The 17752-nt window shown below is 42.6% G+C and overlaps 1 non-coding gene across 1 annotated transcript; it reads left to right on the forward strand.

Moving 5' to 3' along the window:
• Positions 1 to 16909: 16909 nt before the first annotated feature.
• Positions 16910 to 17091, forward strand: LOC131817300 (U2 spliceosomal RNA). Its single transcript, XR_009348483.1, has one exon. It is a non-coding gene; the product is annotated as a U2 spliceosomal RNA (small nuclear RNA).
• Positions 17092 to 17752: the final 661 nt, after the last annotated feature.

Here is a 17752-nt window from a genome sequence, read left to right on the forward strand (position 1 = left end):
GCTGGACAAATGCGAAATTGCCTCCCTTTTAAAAGACCACGGACTGCTGCGGAATGCAAAAGTGCAGGTTAATTAACCTTCCAGGCTGATTAGCGGAGAAATGCTCCCCTTAGACATTTACACACACCTCCCTATGCGTAACATTCATACCCTGGGTCTAAGACCCTTAACTGAAGAGGAATTGGTATAGATGAGCAAAGCACCCTAGCCAAGCCAGGTTCTGACTCTTGACTCTTTACCAGGCCTGGGAATTATCAAAGAAACATAAGATTTCTGGTTTGGGCTTTATAGCAGAGACCCCCCCCCACACACACACACACCAAATAAAATGCTCAGGCCAGCAAGGTTTTATGGGAATTATAGCACCAGCAAGAATATGTGTACAATGCTGGCAATCAGAGGTCTGAGATTTTCTTAACCAATGTTGCTGGGAGACTCCGTTCCAAAGCACATCAAAAGGGTACCAGCAGTAGTAGGACGTGAAAGGCACAATCCTCACAACTCCCTGTAGGAGACCCTACCCACTGGTCTTCTTTGGGACAGTCTTGAAGGATGCAGGTTGTACAAAAGCCGTCCTCCAAGCGGGTAGATCATAGGCACCAAGGAATTCACTCCAACTGCACAAAGAGTTAGTTACATGACAGCACCTGTGCGATTTGCTGGTTCTGTCATTTACCTGCACAGACTTGTTCAGCAAGATAGAGCACAGCTTCTAGATCAATGGCCAAGTACGGCGCTTTCATAGAGCCTTCCCACTAAATCCTTTGCTTAAGGGTACCTACTATGGTCGTCTTTTTTCTTTCCCACTACTGTATATGAGTAATGGTTAATGGTAGGTACTCCCAATCAGAACTAAAATTGGAATTTTGTTAGGGTTGGTAATGTAGAGGGAAATATACCTTATAATTGATGCTAATGTGAGCATGGATGTTTAGGAATATTTTGTGTCAGGAAAAATGCAAGAAAATTAGATGAACACCGCTGATGGTCACAAAACAGTGTGAATGTGCTTAATGCCCTCGAACTGTAATGGTGCGTAAATGTAAGTGGTTAAGTTGGAGGTGCACCTGGGTGGCACGGTTGGTTAAGCATCTGGCTCTTGGTGTTGGCTCAGGTCCTGATCTCAGCGTTGTGGGATTAAGCCCTGCATCAGGCTCCCCGCTCAATGTGGAGTCTGCTTAAAATCTTCTCTCCCTCTGCCCATCTCCCCTGCTCACTCTCTCTCTAAAATAAATACATCTTTTTTATAAAAATGGTTAAGATGGAGGGAGAGAGTATATTTTAAAATGGCTACAATGGTAAATTTTATGTGGTGTGTATTTTTAAAGATTTTTTAAACTTTCTTTTCTAAATTTTTTTAAAATTTATTCATTTGAAAGAGAGAGAGAGAGCACAAGCAGGGGTGAGGCAAAGGGAGAAAGAGAAGCAGAGTCCCCATTGAGCTGGGAGCCGGACATGGGGCTCCATCCCAGAACCTAGAGATCATGACCTGAGCTGAAGGCAGATGCTTAAACGACTGAGCCATCCAGGCGCCCCTCATTTGACATTTTTTTAAATCATGAGAGAGGGAGGAACTGGGCTGGAACTTGGAAGTTCCAACAACTTCATTATCTTTGTGCAAAGATAATGACAGATATAAGTTGTGGATAAAATGAAATACAATAAACCCAGGTGCTCCGAAAGGACTTGACACTACACCTTCACAAAGGAACCAAGTGTCCGTGAGTCTGTCCTGACACTTTGCATCAGCAGAGAGCTTTGCTGCGTGGCAGGAAGCCCACGTGAGCATCAGGGAACAAGAACTCCTGTCCTTTGCAAGGGTCCCTCTGGCTGGGCCAACAATCAAATTGACATGAGACAGATTAACAGGAGAAAATCAAATTTAATAGCATGTGAGTGGGGAATCCACACAGACGTGGAACTTCCAAAGACAGTCAGGCAAAATGAGGTCTATATGCCATTCCAAACTAAAGAGAAGGGGTAGAGGTCTGGGTAAAGGTCTGGTAGAGGACTTCAGAGGGAATTCACAGGAGAGTGGAAAAGGGTCATTGTTTGGTGAACAAATGTGCGCCCTGCCAGACAGATGGGTTCTCGGATAATACTCATCTCTGCAAATAATCCTTATTCTGGAAAGACCCTCCAGTTATATGCAGTTAAGGGAGGGGCAAAAGTTTGTATTGAGCTCATAGGATCTCCATTGCCATCAGAATAACCTTCATGGCAAAGTGGCCATCTTGGGGTGGCCTGCCCTTTGCCCCTACCTGAGCATAGGGTGGGGCAGGTGGATATTATACTCAACGCTTAGTCTGGAGATGACAGAGTGATGTGGAGCCATACCGAGGTGAGACTGAGCCTGAACTACAAGTCATTCGTAGGTTACATACTTGGGGAACAGCCACCTCATCATGGTGCCTCTGGAAATGAGCTGGACGTGGATGATTTTTAACTTTGGGAACATGAGTTGTAGTTGTCTTTGAGGTGATTGGGTCGTGCTTAGTGAGCTCATCTTGGGCTGTGCTGGGAGAAAGATGTGTGCATGTGTGTGTGCGTGCACACACACACATGACTAGACAACATGGTGAAGACCTTTTGGGGTGTCTGCTTGGTTAGGACTCTTCACTTACCCTTTTCCCGAGACAACCCCTCAAGACTTGATATGACTCCAAGTCATATTTGAAAGGTTTTTTTTTTTTAATGTCTAAATGCATAGATTCTAATGTCTTGATTTCTTATTTAATTACATTGTGGTCTGAGAGTGTGGTCTGTGTGATATTGATTCTTTGGTATTTATTGAAGCTTATTTTGTGGCTCAGTAAGTGGTCAATTTTTATAAGTGTTCCATGTGTGCTTGAAAAGAATCCATATTCTCTAATGACTGAGTTCTATGGAAATTCAGTAAGTGAAGGTAGTTAATTGTACCCTTCAAATCTTCTTTACCCTAGTTAATTACTGGTCTGCTAGATCTGCCTATTACAAATAGAGATGTGTTAAATCTCCTATCATGCTGATGAATTTCTGAATTTCTCCTTATAATTCTGTCAGTGTTCACATTGCATGCATATTATTAAATGCATACAGTTTAGAACTACTATAGTCTCTTTATGAATTGAACCCTTTATTAATATATATGTGACCCTCTTGTCTATAGTAGTGCTTTCTGCTTTACAGGATATTGTGCCCGATATTAACATACTCACCGAAGACCAGCTTCTTGATCCCAGGACCTTGAGATCATGATCTGAGCTGATAGCAGAGGTTTAACCAACTGAACCACCCAGGTGCTGCCCCCCAGATAACTATGTTCTTAAACCCACCCCAGTCATTTTTCACACCCAGGGATCCACAAAATTTCTCTTGTGAAGTTCACCAATCACCTCTAGGCTTCCACATTCAGAGGTCAAGTCTAGACCTCATCTACTTGATCTTTCCTTCCTTTCTTTTTATTTTTCTTTTTAAGATTTTATTTCCTGGGACACCTGGGTGGCTCAGTCAGTTGGGCGTCTGCCTTCGGCTCAGGTCATGATCTCAGCATCCTAGAATCTGAGTCCTGCATTGGGCTCCTTGCTTAGCGGGGAGCCTGCTTCTCCATCTCCCGCTCCCCCTGCTTGTGCGCTCTCTCTCTCTCTCTCTATCAAATAAATAAATAAAATCTTCAAACAAACAAAAACAATTATTTATTTATTTGAGAGAAAGAGCATGCACAGGAGCAGGGGGAGCAGGAGAGGGTGAGGGAGAAGCAGACTCCCCGCTGAACTGGGAGTTCAATGTGGGACTTCATCCCAGGACTCTGGGAATCATGACCTGAGCTAAAGGCTGTTGCTTAACCAACTGAGCCACCCAGGTACCCTGATCACTGCCTCCTTAAAACACACTTCAGGGGCCTGGGTGGCTCAGTGGGTTAAAGTCTCTCCCTTTGGTTCAGGTCATGATCTCAGGGTCCTGGGAACAAGCCCCGCATTGTGCTCTTTGCTCCGAGGGGAGCCTGCTTCCACCTCTCTCTCTGCCTGCCTTTCTGCCTACTTGTGATCTCTGTGTGTCAAATAAATAAAAGGAAATCTTAAAAAAAAAAAAAAAACTCTCCATTTGACTTTCAAGACAACACTCTGCTTTAATTATCCTCCTACTTCGCTAACCATTCCTTCTCAGCCTCCTTTGCCAGTTCTCATTTCCCTGACCTCTCAGTATTGGGGTGCCCAAAGCTCCCTCCTTGAACTTCTCTATCTATACTCATTCTTTTTTTTAACCTTGAACCAGAATGTATACTTTCTTCTGAATTTGTATGCCATTTATTTATTTATTTATAAATTTAATTTTTTTAAAGATTTTATTTATTTTTTTGACACTGAGAGAGCAAGCGAGAGAGAGCATGCAAGCACAAGCAGAGGGAGTGGGAGAGGAAGTAGCAGGTTCTTCACAGAACAGGGAGCCCGAAGTGAGGCTCAATCCCAGGACCCTGAGATCAATGACCTGAGCTGAAGGCAGACACTTAACCAACTGAGCCACCCAGGCACTTCTATAAATTTAATTTTTTATTTGAGTATAATTAACATGCAATGATACACTAATTTCAGGTGTACAACATAGTGATTTAATATCTCTATACATTATCCCATGTTCACCCAAGAGGTACGTTTTTATCATTAACTAATATATTTGGTCTTTCAAAGTAAATGTGTAATACATATGATTTTGTACAACTTCGACAATGCAAAAAAGTAAAAAATAGATTAATTAAAGCATCTATTACTTTACAACCTAAAAACCCAGAGGAAATCAATGTTTTGTTTTGTTTTGTTTTGTTTTGTTTTTAAAGATTTTTATTTATTTGTTTGAGAGAGTGAGAGAGAGAACGTGAGGAGGGGGTGAGCAGAGGGAGAGGGAGAAGCAGACTCTCCGCTGAGCAGGGACCCCCAACGTGGGGCTCGACTCCAGGACCCCAGGACTATGATCACAGCCAAAGGTAAAGGCTTAACCGACTGAGCCACCCAGGCACCTCAGGAAACCATTGTTAATAGATGTATCTTTCAGATTTTTCTGTTTTTCTCTCTCTGTCTAGGAGTTGTGACATGCCATTAAAAAATATTTACATATCACTTCGATCTATTTTCCTCCATATTGTCGTGTGTATTGCATGTATGTGTGATATACATGTATATATTTATAATTGTAGTTAAATATACATAGCAAATTTACCATTTTAAACATTTTTAAGTGTACAAATTAGTGGAATTAAATACATTGACATGGTTGTATAGCTTAGAAAAAATTTTTTTAATCTCTAAACTTTTCACAATTTACATAACATATAATTCGACTACTTGAAATTTACAATTCAAGAGTTTTTAGGATATTCAAAAGAGTTGAGCAATCAGCACCATGGTCAGGTTTATTTATTTATTTATTTATTTATTTTTAAAGAATTTATTTATTTATTTGACAGAGAGAGATCACAAGTAGGCAGAGAGGCAGGCAGAGAGAGAGGGGGAAGCAGGCTCCCTGCTGAGCAGAGAGCCCGATGCGGGACTCGATCCCAGGACCCTGGGATCATGACCTGAGCCGAAGGCAGTGGCTTAACCCACTGAGCCACCCAGGCACCCCATGGTCAGGTTTAGAACATTTTCATCATTTTGTTATTTTTTAAAGATTTTATTTATTTATTTCTTTGACAGAGAGAGATCACAAGTAGGCAGAGCAGCAGGCAGAGAGAGAGGGGGAAGCAGGCTCCCTGCTGAGCAGAGAGCCTGATGAGGTGCTCAATCCCAGGACCTCAAGATCATGACCTGGGCCGAAGGCAGAGGCTTACCTGACTGAGCCATCCAGGCATCCCTGGCCATTTATATATTTTTGAAAGGGAAATGTCTCTTCAGATCATTTGCCTATTTATAAATTAGGTTTGGTTTGTTTGTTTGTTTACTGAGTTATAAGAGTTCTTCATATATTTTACACTTAAGTCCCTTACTAAATCTATGATTTGCAAAAATTTTCTTGTTTATGTGGGTTGTCCTCTCACTGTCTTGCTGGTGTCCTTTGAAACACAAAAGGGTTTAATATTAATTATGTCCCATTTACGTATTTTGTCTTTTGTCATTTGTGCTTTTGGTATCATATCTAAGGAAATACAGCCTTAATCCAAGGTCAGGAAGATTTATACCACTTTTCTTCTAAGAGTATTATAGTTTTAGCTCTATGTTTAGGTCTGTCATGGATTTTTTTTAAAAGATTTTACTTATTTATTTGACAGATAGAGATCACAGGTAGGCAGAGAGAGGAGGAAGTAGGCTCCCCACTGAGCAGAGAGCCTGATGCAGGGCTCAATCCCAGGACCTCAGGATCCCAGGCAGAGGCTTTAACCCACTGAGCCACCCAGGCGCCCTGGTCTGTTGTGGATTTTGTGCTAGTTTCTGTACCTGGTGTGAGGCTGGGATCCAGCTTTATCCTTCTGTGTGCAGGTATCTGGTTTCCCTGGCACTATTAGTTGACACAGTATTCTTTTCCCTATGGAGCTGTCTTAGAACACTTTTTTTTTAAAGATTTTATTTATTCATTTGACAGACAGAGATCACAAGCAGGCAGAGAGGCTGGCAGAGAGAGAGGAGGAAGCAGGCTCCCTGCTGAGCAGAGAGCCCGATGCGGAGCTTGATTCCAGGACCCTGGATCATGACCTGAGCCGAAGGCAGAGACTTTAACCCACTGAGCCACCCAAGTGCCCCTGTCTTAGAACCCTTTGTGCAAATGAGCTGACTATAAATGTAAGGATTTATTACTGGACTCTTCCTTTTTTTACCTTGATCTGTCATCTCTCCTTACACTAGTACCACACTGTCCTGAGTACTGTCACCTGCAGTAAGTCTTGAAATTGGGATGTATGAGTCCTCCAACTTTGTCCTTCTTTTTCAAGATTGTTTTCAAGATTGCATGCTTTGAATTTTCTTTTTTTTTTTTTAAAGATTTTATTTATTTATTTGACAGAGAGAGATTGCAAGTAGGCAGAGAGGCAGGCAGAGAGAGAGAGAGAAAGGAGGAAGCAGGCTGCTCCCTGCTGAGCAGAGAGCCCGATGCGAGACTCGATCCCAGGACTCTGAGATCATGACTTGAGCCGAAGGCAGCGGCTTAACCCACTGAGCCACCCCGGCACCCCCATGCTTTGAATTTTCATTTGGATTTTAGCATCAGCTCTTCCATTTTTTTTTTTTAAAGATTTTATTTATTTGTCAGAGAGAGAGAGGGAGAGCGAGCGAGCACAGGCAGACAGAATGGCAGGCAGAGGCAGAGGGAGAAGCAGGCTCCCTGCTGAGCAAGGAGCCCAATGTGGACTCGATCCCAGGACACTAGGATCATGACCTGAGCCGAAGGCAGCTGCCCAACCAACTGAGCCACCCAGGCGTCCCGCATTTCTTTCTTTTTTTTTTTTTTTTAAGATTTTATTTATTTATTTGAGAGAGAGAGAGTGCAGAGCCAGAGAGAGAGAGAGCAAGCACAAACAGGGGGAGGAGCAGATCACAGGACCCCAGGATCACGACCTGATCCAAAGGCAGATGCTTAACCAAATGAGCCACTCAAGCACCCCCTAGCTCTTCAATTTCTCCAAAGAAGCCAGCTGGGATTTTCACAGGGATTGTATTGAATCCTTACTGCAAAGAGTCCCTTCTATTCCTAGAATTTGAATTTTTTTTATTGAATTCATTGAATTTTTTTTATCATGAAAGTATGTTGTATTTTGTCAATGCTTTTCCTGTATTTATGGAGATGGTCATGGGGTTTTTGCTCTTTATTATATTAAAATGCTATATTGCATTAATTGTTTAGTGTGTTAAACTAACCTTGCATTCCTGGGATAAATGTCATTCTGTAATGGTTTATAATCCTTTTTATATGGTGCTGGATTTGATGTGCTAGTATTTTGTTGAGGGCCCTTGTGTCCATATTCATAAAAGATATTTGGCTTGGGGTTTTCTTGTGATCTTATTATCTGGTTTTGATAGCAGTGTACTATAGGTTTCACAGAATGAGTTGAGAAGTGCTGCCTCCTATGCTCTTCTATGTTCTTAAGAGTTTGTAAAGGACTGATGTTAATTCTTCATTAAGCATTTGGTAGAATTAATGGGTGAAGCCGTCTGGACCTGGACTTTTCTTTTCTTTTTTTTTTTTTTAAGATTTAATTTATTTATTTGATAGAGAAAGACCCAGCAAGAGAGGGAATACAAGCAGTACGAGTGGGAGAGGAAGAAGCGGGCTTCCCACCAAGCAGGAAGCCCGATGTGGGGATCTATCCCAGGACCCTGAGATCATGACCTGAGCTGAAGGCAGAGGCTTTAACCCACTGAGCCACCCAGGCGCCCCTAAAATTTCTTTATTTATTTGACTACTCTCTACATCCAGTGTGGGACTTGAACTCACAACCCTTGCTCTTCCAACTGAGCCAGCCAGGTACCTCAAAATTTCCTCTTTCTTCTTAAGTCAGTTTCAACAGTTTGTGACTTTCTAGGAATTTGTCCATGTCATCTAAGTTGTCTAATTTGTTGGAATATAATTGTTCATAGTATTCCCTTATAATCCATTTTATTTCTATAAGGTCAGTAGTGATGCTTCCTCTTTCACTCCTGTTCTTGGTAATTTGAGTCTTCTGGTTTTCTTGGTTACTCTACCTAAAGGTTTGTCAATATAGTTAATCTTGGGATGCCTAGGTGGCTCAGTTGGTTAAGCGTCTGCCTTTGTCTTAAGTCATGATCCCAGGGTCCTGAGATCGAGTCCCACATTGGGCTCCTTGCTCAGCAGGGAACGTGTTTCTCCCTCTCTCTCTCTCTCTGCCTGCTGCTCCCCTGATTATGCCCTCTTTCTTTCTCTGGGAGGCTCAGTGGGTTAAAGCCTCTGCCTTCGGCTCAGGTCATGATCTCAGGGTCCTGGGATTGAATCCCGCATCGAGCCCTGCATTGGGCTCTCTGCTCAGCAGGGAGGCTGTTTCCCTCTCTCTCTGCCTGTCTCTCTGCCTACTTGTGATCTCTCTGTGTGTGTCAAATAAATAAATAAATAAAATCTTTTAAAAAAATAATAAAATAAATAAAAAACATAGTTAATCTTGCCCAAGAATCAACTTTTAGTTTTGTTGATTTTCTCTACCATCTATTTTCTATTTCATTTATTTTCATGTTATCTTTTTTTTTTAAGATTTTTTTTTTTTATTTGAGAAAGAGACAGAGAGAGAGAGCATGAGAGGGTAGAAGGTCAGAGGGTGAAGCAGACTCCCCGTGGAGCTGGAGCCTGATGTGGGACTCGATCCCGGGACTCCGGGATCATGACCTGAGCTGAAGGCAGTCGCTCAACCAACTGAGCCACCCAGGTGCCCCTCATGTTATCTTTTTTTTTTTAAAAAGATTTTATTTATTTATTTGTCAGAGAGAAAGAGAGCACAAGCAGGCAGAGTGGCAGGCAGAGGCAGAGGGAGAAACAGGCTCCCTGCCAAGCAAGGAGCCCAATACGGCACTCAATCCCAGGACCCTGGGATCATGACCTGAGCCAAAGGCAGCCACTTAACCAACTGAGCCACCCAGGCATCCCTATTTTCATGTTATCTTTATTATTTCCTTCTTTTCTGCTTGTTCTGGGTTTAGTTTGCTTCTCTTTTTTCTAGTTTATTTTATTTTATTTTATTTTATTTTATTTTATTTTATTTGACACAGAGAGAGAGAAAGAACAAGCAGGGAGAGTGGAAGAGGGAGAAGTAGACTCCCCGCTGAGCAGGGAGCCCGATGTGGGACTTGATCCCAGGACCCTAAGATCATGACCCAAGCTGAAAGCAGTCCCTCAACCAACTGAGCCACCCAGGTGCCCCCTTTTTTCTAGTTTCTTATGGTGGAAGAGTGGGTAATTGATTTGAGATCATCCCTCTTTTTTATTTTATTTTATTTTTTTTAAAGATTTTATTTATTTATTTGACAGAGAGAGAGATCACAAGTCGGTGGAGAGTCAGGCAGAGAGAGAGAGAGAGAGAGAGAGAGAGAAGCAGGCTCCCTCTGAGCAAAGAGCCCGATGCGGGGCTCAATCCCAGGACACTGAGATCATGACCTGAGCCGAAGGCAGCGGCTTAATCCACTGAGCCACCCAGGCGCCCCATCCCTCTTTTTTAATATAGGTGTTAACAGCTGTAAATTTACCCTTAAGCACAGCCTTAGCTGCATCCTATAAAGCTTGGTACATATGTTTTCATTTTCATTTATCTTAAAGCATTTTCTAATTTCTCTCATGATTCTTCTTTGACCCATTAGCTATCTAGGAGCATATCATTTAATTTCCACATACTTGTGAATTTTTTCTTTTGGGTTAAATAGACATTTCTAGTATGTCATTTTAATTCTCTTGTTTCTTTCACTGTATTTCCTTAGTTATTATTTAATGGCTGCTGTGGGGATTTCAATTAGCAGCTTAACTTAAAACACTCTACTTCAAATTAATACTAACTTAATTTCAATAATATGCAAAAACTTGGGGTGCCTAGATGGCTCAGTGGGTTAAAGCCTCTGCCTTCGGCTCGGGTAATGGTCCCAGAGTTCTGGGATCAAGCCTCGCATCGGGCTCTCTGCTCAGCAGGGAGCCTGCTTCCCCCTGCCTCTCTGCCTACTTGTGATCTCTGGCAAATAAATAAATAAAATCTTTTTTTAAAAAATAATAATAATATGCCAAAACCTAACTCCAATATGGCTTAATTCCCTCACTCTCCTTTGTATACTTACTGTCATACAAATTATGTCTTTAGATATTATAAAGCCCTTTAACACAGCTTTATAATTATTTCTTATGTAATTGTCTTTTAAGTAAGACAGAAGAGAAAAAAGTTACAAACAAAAACACATTATATCGTCTTTTTTTTTGAGAGAGAGAATCTTTTTTTTTCAAGATTTTATTTATTTATATGACAGAGAGAGAGATCACAAGTACGCAGAGAGGCAGGCAGAGAGAGAGGAGGAAGCAGACTCCCTGCTGAGCAGAGAGCCTGATGTAGGGCTCGATCCCAGGACCCTGGAATCATGACCTGAGCCGAAGGCAGAGGCTTAACCCACTGAGCCACGCAGGCGCCCCCACATTATATCGTCTTTTATATTTACCTGTGTGCTTACACTTACTAGTACTGTGGGTATGAGTTATTGTCCAGTGTCCTCTCATTTCAGCCTGAAGGACTCCTTTTATTATTTCTTATAGCTCAGTTCTGCTAGTGATTAATTTCTACTACTGATTAATTTCTACTATAATTTGTGAAGGATAGTTTTGCTGTCCTTCAACAAAGCCCTGCAGAAACCTGAAAACTTATTCAATTTTAAATAATAACAAGTTTGGGATGTGTGGGTGGCTCAGTCAGCTAAGCATCTGCCTTTGGCTCAGGTCGTGATCCCAGTGTCCTAGGATGGAACCCCACATCAGCCTTCCTGCTCAATGGGGAGCCTGCTTCCCCCTCTCCCTCTGCCACTCCTCCTGCTTGTGCTCTCTCACTCTCTCTGTCAAATAAATAAGTAAAATATTTAAAAATAGATAAATAATAACAAATGCATCAGGGACCCTATGTGCCAAGCACTGTTCTATGATTTTACTTATTTATTTGACAGAGATCACAAGCAGGCAGAGAGGCAGGCTGAGAGAGAGGAGGGGAAGCAGGCTTCCCGCTGAGCAGAGAGCCCGATGCGGGGGCCGATCCCAGGACCCTGGGATCATGACCCGAGCCGAAGGCAGCAGCTTAACTCACTGAGCCACCCAGGCGCCCCAAAATAAATAAAATCTTTTAAAAAAATTGTGTTATCTGAAATTCTTGCCGTTTGCTGCGTGTTCTCATCTTTGCTCCTTGTGGATTATTTCTTTATGGAGATCACTTTTTCCGTTATTGTGGCAATCCTGCCTGGGTCCAAAGAAGGAGTTTCACACTGTTTTAGCTCAAGGGCATCTCTAGTCCAGCACCACTTTTAATTGCCAATTCCTTATCTTGGACATTCCTGGACAACAACGTATAGATATTTTTTTCTATAATGTGGTTTTATAAGTAATCCGATGCCCAAATGGGGCTTGAACTCTCCCCGCTGACGTTGAGTCACATGTCCTACCAACTGAGCCAGCCAGGTACCCAACAGGGCATAGGTTGTTTGTTTGTTTTTTTAAGATTTTATTTATTTATTTGATAGAGAGAGACACAGCAAGAGAGGGAACAGAAGCAGGGAGAGTGGGAGAGGAAGAAGCAGGCTTCCCACTGAGCAGGGAGCACCATGCGATGTGGGGCTTGATTCCGGGACTCAGGGATCATGACCTGAGTCTAAGACTCAGTCTTAGTCTTTTTTTTTTTTTTTTAAGATTTTTATTTATTTATTTGACAGAGACAGATCACAAGTAGGCAGAGAAGCAGGCAGAAAGAGAGGGGGAAGCAGGCTCCCTGCTGAGCAGAGAGCCCGATGCAGGGCTCGATCTCAGGACCCTGAGACCAGGGCCTGAGCCAAAGGCAGAGGCTTTAACCCACTGAGCCACCCAGGCGCCCCCAGTGTTAGTCTTAGTCTCGAGTCTAATGACTGAGCCACCCAGGTGCCCCAGGGCATAGATTTAAATTCAAAATCAGCATAAAATATAATCCTGTAGTTACAAATTCTTAGGAAAGGGGTGAGTGTGTGTGTGTGTGTGTGTGTGTTTCACCCAGAGCAGGGAATAGGTAGATAAGCTTCCTTGTTGCCTCCCTGTGGATGGATTTTTTTTTTGGGGGGGGGGTCCACCCATCAAAGAGTATAGCCTTTTGAGGATCTTAGCTTTATTTGGAAATTTCAATTCCGGCTCCCTTTCTCACACAGACCCCAAACCCTTCTGTCTTCATGGAGGGTTAAAACTCAAGCCCCTTAATGGGGCACCTGGGTGGCTCTGTCATTAAGTGGCTGCCTTCAGCTCGGGTCATGATCCCAGGGTCCTGAGATCGAGCCCCACATTGAGCCCCGCATTGAGCCCTGCATCAAGCCCCACATCGGGCTCCCTGCTCAGCAGGGAGCCTGCTTCTCTCTCTCCCTCTGCCTGCTTGTGCTCTCTCTCCATCTCTCTACTAAATAAATAAAATATTTAAAAACAAAAAAACAAAAAAAAAAAAAAACACTTTACTTGAAAAAAAAAAAAAAAACTCAAGCCACTCACTTCCTGCAACTAACACTCCTTTCTCTATCCCACCATATTCCCAGCCATGGCTGCTTCAGTTTAATATAACATGTTTACTGCTCTGGTTTTATGTTCTTTCTTTGTTTCCGGTCCCTAAGGATTTTCCTCACTTTCTTGTGAGGCCAGCTATGCATTTAAAAGCCAGCATTTGGGGCGCCTGGGTGGCTCAGTGGGTTAAGCCGCTGCCTTCGGCTCAGGTCATGATCTCAGGGTCCTGGGATCGAGTCCCGCATCGGGCTCTCTGCTTAGCAGGGAGCCTGCTTCCCTCTCTCTCTCTCTGCCTGCCTCTCCATCTACTTGTGATTTCTCTCTGTCAAATAAATAAATAAAATCTTTAAAAAAAAAAAAAAAAAAAAAAAGCCAGCATTTATCACCATGAGTCATCTTTCTCTTTAACCCCCCCTCCCCCAAAATCCTTCCTTTTATATTTGTTGCTATTGTTGTCCCAGAATATATCATTACCAGCTGGGTCATTTAGGAGAGGAGGTGTTTTTTCGGACTATGGAAAATTGGTAATTTAATATGATAGAGAACACATTTTATTTTAGCTATCAAAAACAAGGCCATGCATTTAAAAATATATTTGTCATATTTTTTCTTTCAGTAGCATCTTTAGGTGTTGTGTCAGAGGACTCAGAATATTTAATTTAGTTGTAGTGCCAGAAACGGAAGAGCAACAGTCACATTTGTGCCATGTCATGGCCATTGCTGACTGGTCTAAGATTGGATACACCAACTCTCCTGTGTTTTTATACATGTTGTTCGCTGTGCCTGGAATAGCCGCATCCATTCTCACCCTCTCCCCTGACATATCTAGCTAACTTATATTTATCCTCAAAATTCAACCCAGAAATTTTTTTTTGTTTTCAAAAAGGCCTCCCTTGGTTCTCTCCAGAGGAAGTTAGTCTCTCCCTTTTTTGTATTTTGTAGGTAGTTTTCTTGTGGTGCCCATGAAGATGATTCGTTTTAATGATTTGTTTGCATCGTGATTTTCTTGCTAGTTTTGAGTTTGTTTGGGGTGGAAACTGGTATTATTCATCTGTGTTCAAAAATGTTTGTTGAAGTGAATTTCTAGTGAGGAACTGGGCTTAAAGGAAGAAAGAGAAGATGTTGCAATAAGACTCTAGGCAAGAAAGGAGGGTTTTAAGAGTCAGAAATGCCTTTGGAAAGAGGGCCCACCTGACTTATTATCCACAAGTTTGCTCTTTGCCACCTTCATCAATAGCATTTCTGCCTACACAGCAATCCTCTGAGTTCCCACAGTTTTTTTTGGCCCCTCCAAGAAAGCTTGTCTCCCCCCAAGATGCCAGGGCCAGATTTGAGGTTTCCCAACTACCTTTCACTTCACATCCACTGCTGGTTACTAGTACTTTTTAGTTCAATAATGAAAAGTCCACCTCCACATATACTATCTCATTTACTCCTTAAAACAATCTTGTTGAAAAAGGAATATCTCTCTTTTATAGATGAAGACTGAGTCTTAAAGAGATTAAGAACCTTGCCCCAAATCACACAATAATAAGTGGCAGTGCCAGGATTTGAAACCTGCTAGTTAAGACTTTAAGATTCACATTGAACGGCCTGAATTATAGTAGGTCAAACTCGACAACTTTGAGTGTATGCTAGGAGTACAGCTGTATGACAAATCTGTATTTGAAAAAAAAATTAATACATGTAGACAGAGATAATCCACATGAAAATATAACTTTTCTTTTTTTCCTTTTTTAAAAATTTTATTTATTTATTTTAGAGAGAGAGAGAGAGAGCACAAGCAGGGGGAGCACCAGGCAGAGAGAGATGGAGAAGCAGACTTTCCACTGAGCATAGAGCCCAATGTGGGGCTCGATCCCAGGACCCTGGGATCATGACCTGAGCAGAAGGCAGACACTTAACTGACTGAGGCACCCACATGTCCCCAAAATATAACTTTCTTTCTTTCTTTTTTTAGATTTTATTTATTTGACAGACAGAGATCACAAGTAGGCAGAGAGAGAGAAGGGAGGAAGCAGGCTCCCTGCTGAGCAGAGAGCCTGATGTGGGGCTTGATCCCAGAACCCTGAGATCATGACCTGAGCGAAGGCAGAGGCTTAAACCCACTGAGCCACCCAGGCGCCCCAAAAACATAACTTTCTTTAGAGTAGGAACAGAAAGAGAACATTCACCAGTCACCAACTTATGCCTCGCATTTATTTTATTTCGTATTTCTATAAGGCAAGTAGTATTAACCCTTTTTTACATGTTCCTAGGTTTTAGGAGGCCCAAGAACCTCCTTAGCCATTAGGTTAAGACTTTCTGCTTTGGACCCAGACACACTTGGGTTCAAATACTGACTTTAGTGGTGCCTGGGTGGCTCAGTTGTTGGGCGTCTGCCTTCAGCTCAGGCCATGATCCCAGGGTCATGGCATGGAGCCCCACATTGGGCTCTCTGCTCTGCAGGAAGCCTGCTTCTCCCTCTCCTACTCCCCGTTTGTGTTCTTTCTTTCTGCCAAATAAATAAAATCTAAAAAAAAATATATATATATATACTGACTTTACTTCTTTTTTTAAGATTTTTGTTTATTTATCTGAGAGAGAGAGCATGCCTAAGTGGGAGAAGGGGCAGATGGAGAAGCAGGCTTCCTACTGAGCAGGGAGCCTGAGGCAGCTCAATCACAGGACCCTGGGATCATGATCGATCGCAACCCCAGACAAAGACAGATGCTTAATGAACTAAGCCACCTATGTGCATCCTGACTTTACCTCTTCACCAAAGATGTCAAACTGGAGAAAGATATTCTGTGAAATGAAGTAATCTGTAAAATGGGGATAATAATACCTACTTAAAGGGTTGTTCTAAAGATTAAATCATCTAAGAGCTGAAGGAATTTTAGCACAATACTTGCCATATGATGAGGCCTCAACCAATGGTAGCTTCTAACACTAAAGCCAAGAAAGATTTGGTAATTTGGTAATCTCAGACACAGGTGTATCCATTTATATGGCAGAGCCATGCCAGGAACTCAAGCCTGTGTTATCTCAAAACTCCACATTCATTCCTGGGGCGCCTGGGTGGCTCAGTGGGTTAAGCTGCTGCCTTTGGCTCAGGTCGTGATCTCAGAGTCCTGGGATCCAGCCCCGCATGGGGCTCTCTGCTCAGCGGGGAGCCTGCTTCGCCTTCTCTCTTTGCCTGCTGCTCTGCCTCGCTGTGATCTCTATCTCCGTCAAATAAATAAATAAAATATTAAAAAAAAAAAAAAACTCCACATTCCTTCCATTTTACCATGCCAGCAAGCTATCCTAATCTCCGTCATAAAATATTTTTCTAAGAATCCAGAGGTCTAAACTTTCAGATTAGTATGATTTTTAATCTTTTGCTGTGATTATAGACTCATAAAAATATAAATCAACCTTACTACACTATCCAGAATTAACTATTAGTATTTTGTTTTATTTTCCTCCAGTCCACATTGTTTTCCGGAAAGGTTTCCTAACTCAGAATTTCACTGGCAATAGTATAAGATAGCGCCTGGCTTACACTAATAAAAAAATTCTGAGGGGCGCCTGGGTGGCTCAGTGGGTTAAAGCCCCTTCCTTTGGCTCAGGTCATGATCTCAGGGTCCTGGAATCCAGTCCCCCATCAGCTCTCTGCTCAGTAGGGAGCCTCTGCTTCCTTCTGCTTCCCCTCTCTCTCTGCCTGCCTTTCTGACAACTTGTGATCTCAGGCTGTTAAATAAATAAAATCTTAAAAAAAAAAAAAAAAATGCTGATAGCTTTTAGGCCTTTTAGCTAATGTCAAGTGTTATATCTATTCTTATCAGCGTAATATCTGACACGTCCTCTATCCTAGAACAATATATTAAATGGATTTTTGGAACTAGGAGCTAGAATAGGACCTTGCTCCATCCACTTCACTTCTGTTTCTTTGATTAGCGAAGTTAAATATTATTTCCTTGAATGTCTATTTCTACTTTAGCGGACTGCCTGTTCCTATCCTTTGCTCGTTTTTCTGCAGGAGTATTAAGTGTTTTATCCGTAGAATTTGCTTTTTGCAATACAAAAAAAAAAAAAAAAAAAAAAATCTTGCTGGTTGTCCATGGCTTCAGAACTCTGGTGGAGGCCCACAAAGCCGCGGTAGCCCACTAGTTAACTTTCAAGGCCAGCGGGAGGCCTTTATTTTCCAAGGCGGAAGGAAGGCTTCCACGAATCACGAGGGCGCGAATTGCTGCAAAGGCGTTGGCTCTCCGGGCCTCGGGAGGTCTTCTCGCGGGATCCCAGCCGTCCTTGGGCCTCCGACCTGACTACAAATCCCGACATACAACGTGCCTGAAGGTCCAAGCGCACGAATGAAGGCGTATGTCCAAGGTCATGTGTCTGTGTGCGTAAGGCGTCTCGTCATCTCTCCCACGCCTTTTTCTGCGGCGTCCACCTTGGCAGCCATTTTGTGCGGCAGGTTCTGGAACCTCTGAGCCCCGCGGACTCTATGGTTGAGCATTTCAGGGGCTGACCAATCGGAAGCTAAATCTCCGATGAAAACCCCGCCTTCCCCCGCATGAAGGCGGGAACTGCCACGAAGCTCCTGTGGAGAGAGAGGAAGAAGCTGCGGAAAGCC

This window comes from Mustela lutreola, chromosome 15 (genome assembly GCF_030435805.1).
Source record: "Mustela lutreola isolate mMusLut2 chromosome 15, mMusLut2.pri, whole genome shotgun sequence".
Taxonomy (NCBI): domain Eukaryota; kingdom Metazoa; phylum Chordata; class Mammalia; order Carnivora; family Mustelidae; genus Mustela; species Mustela lutreola.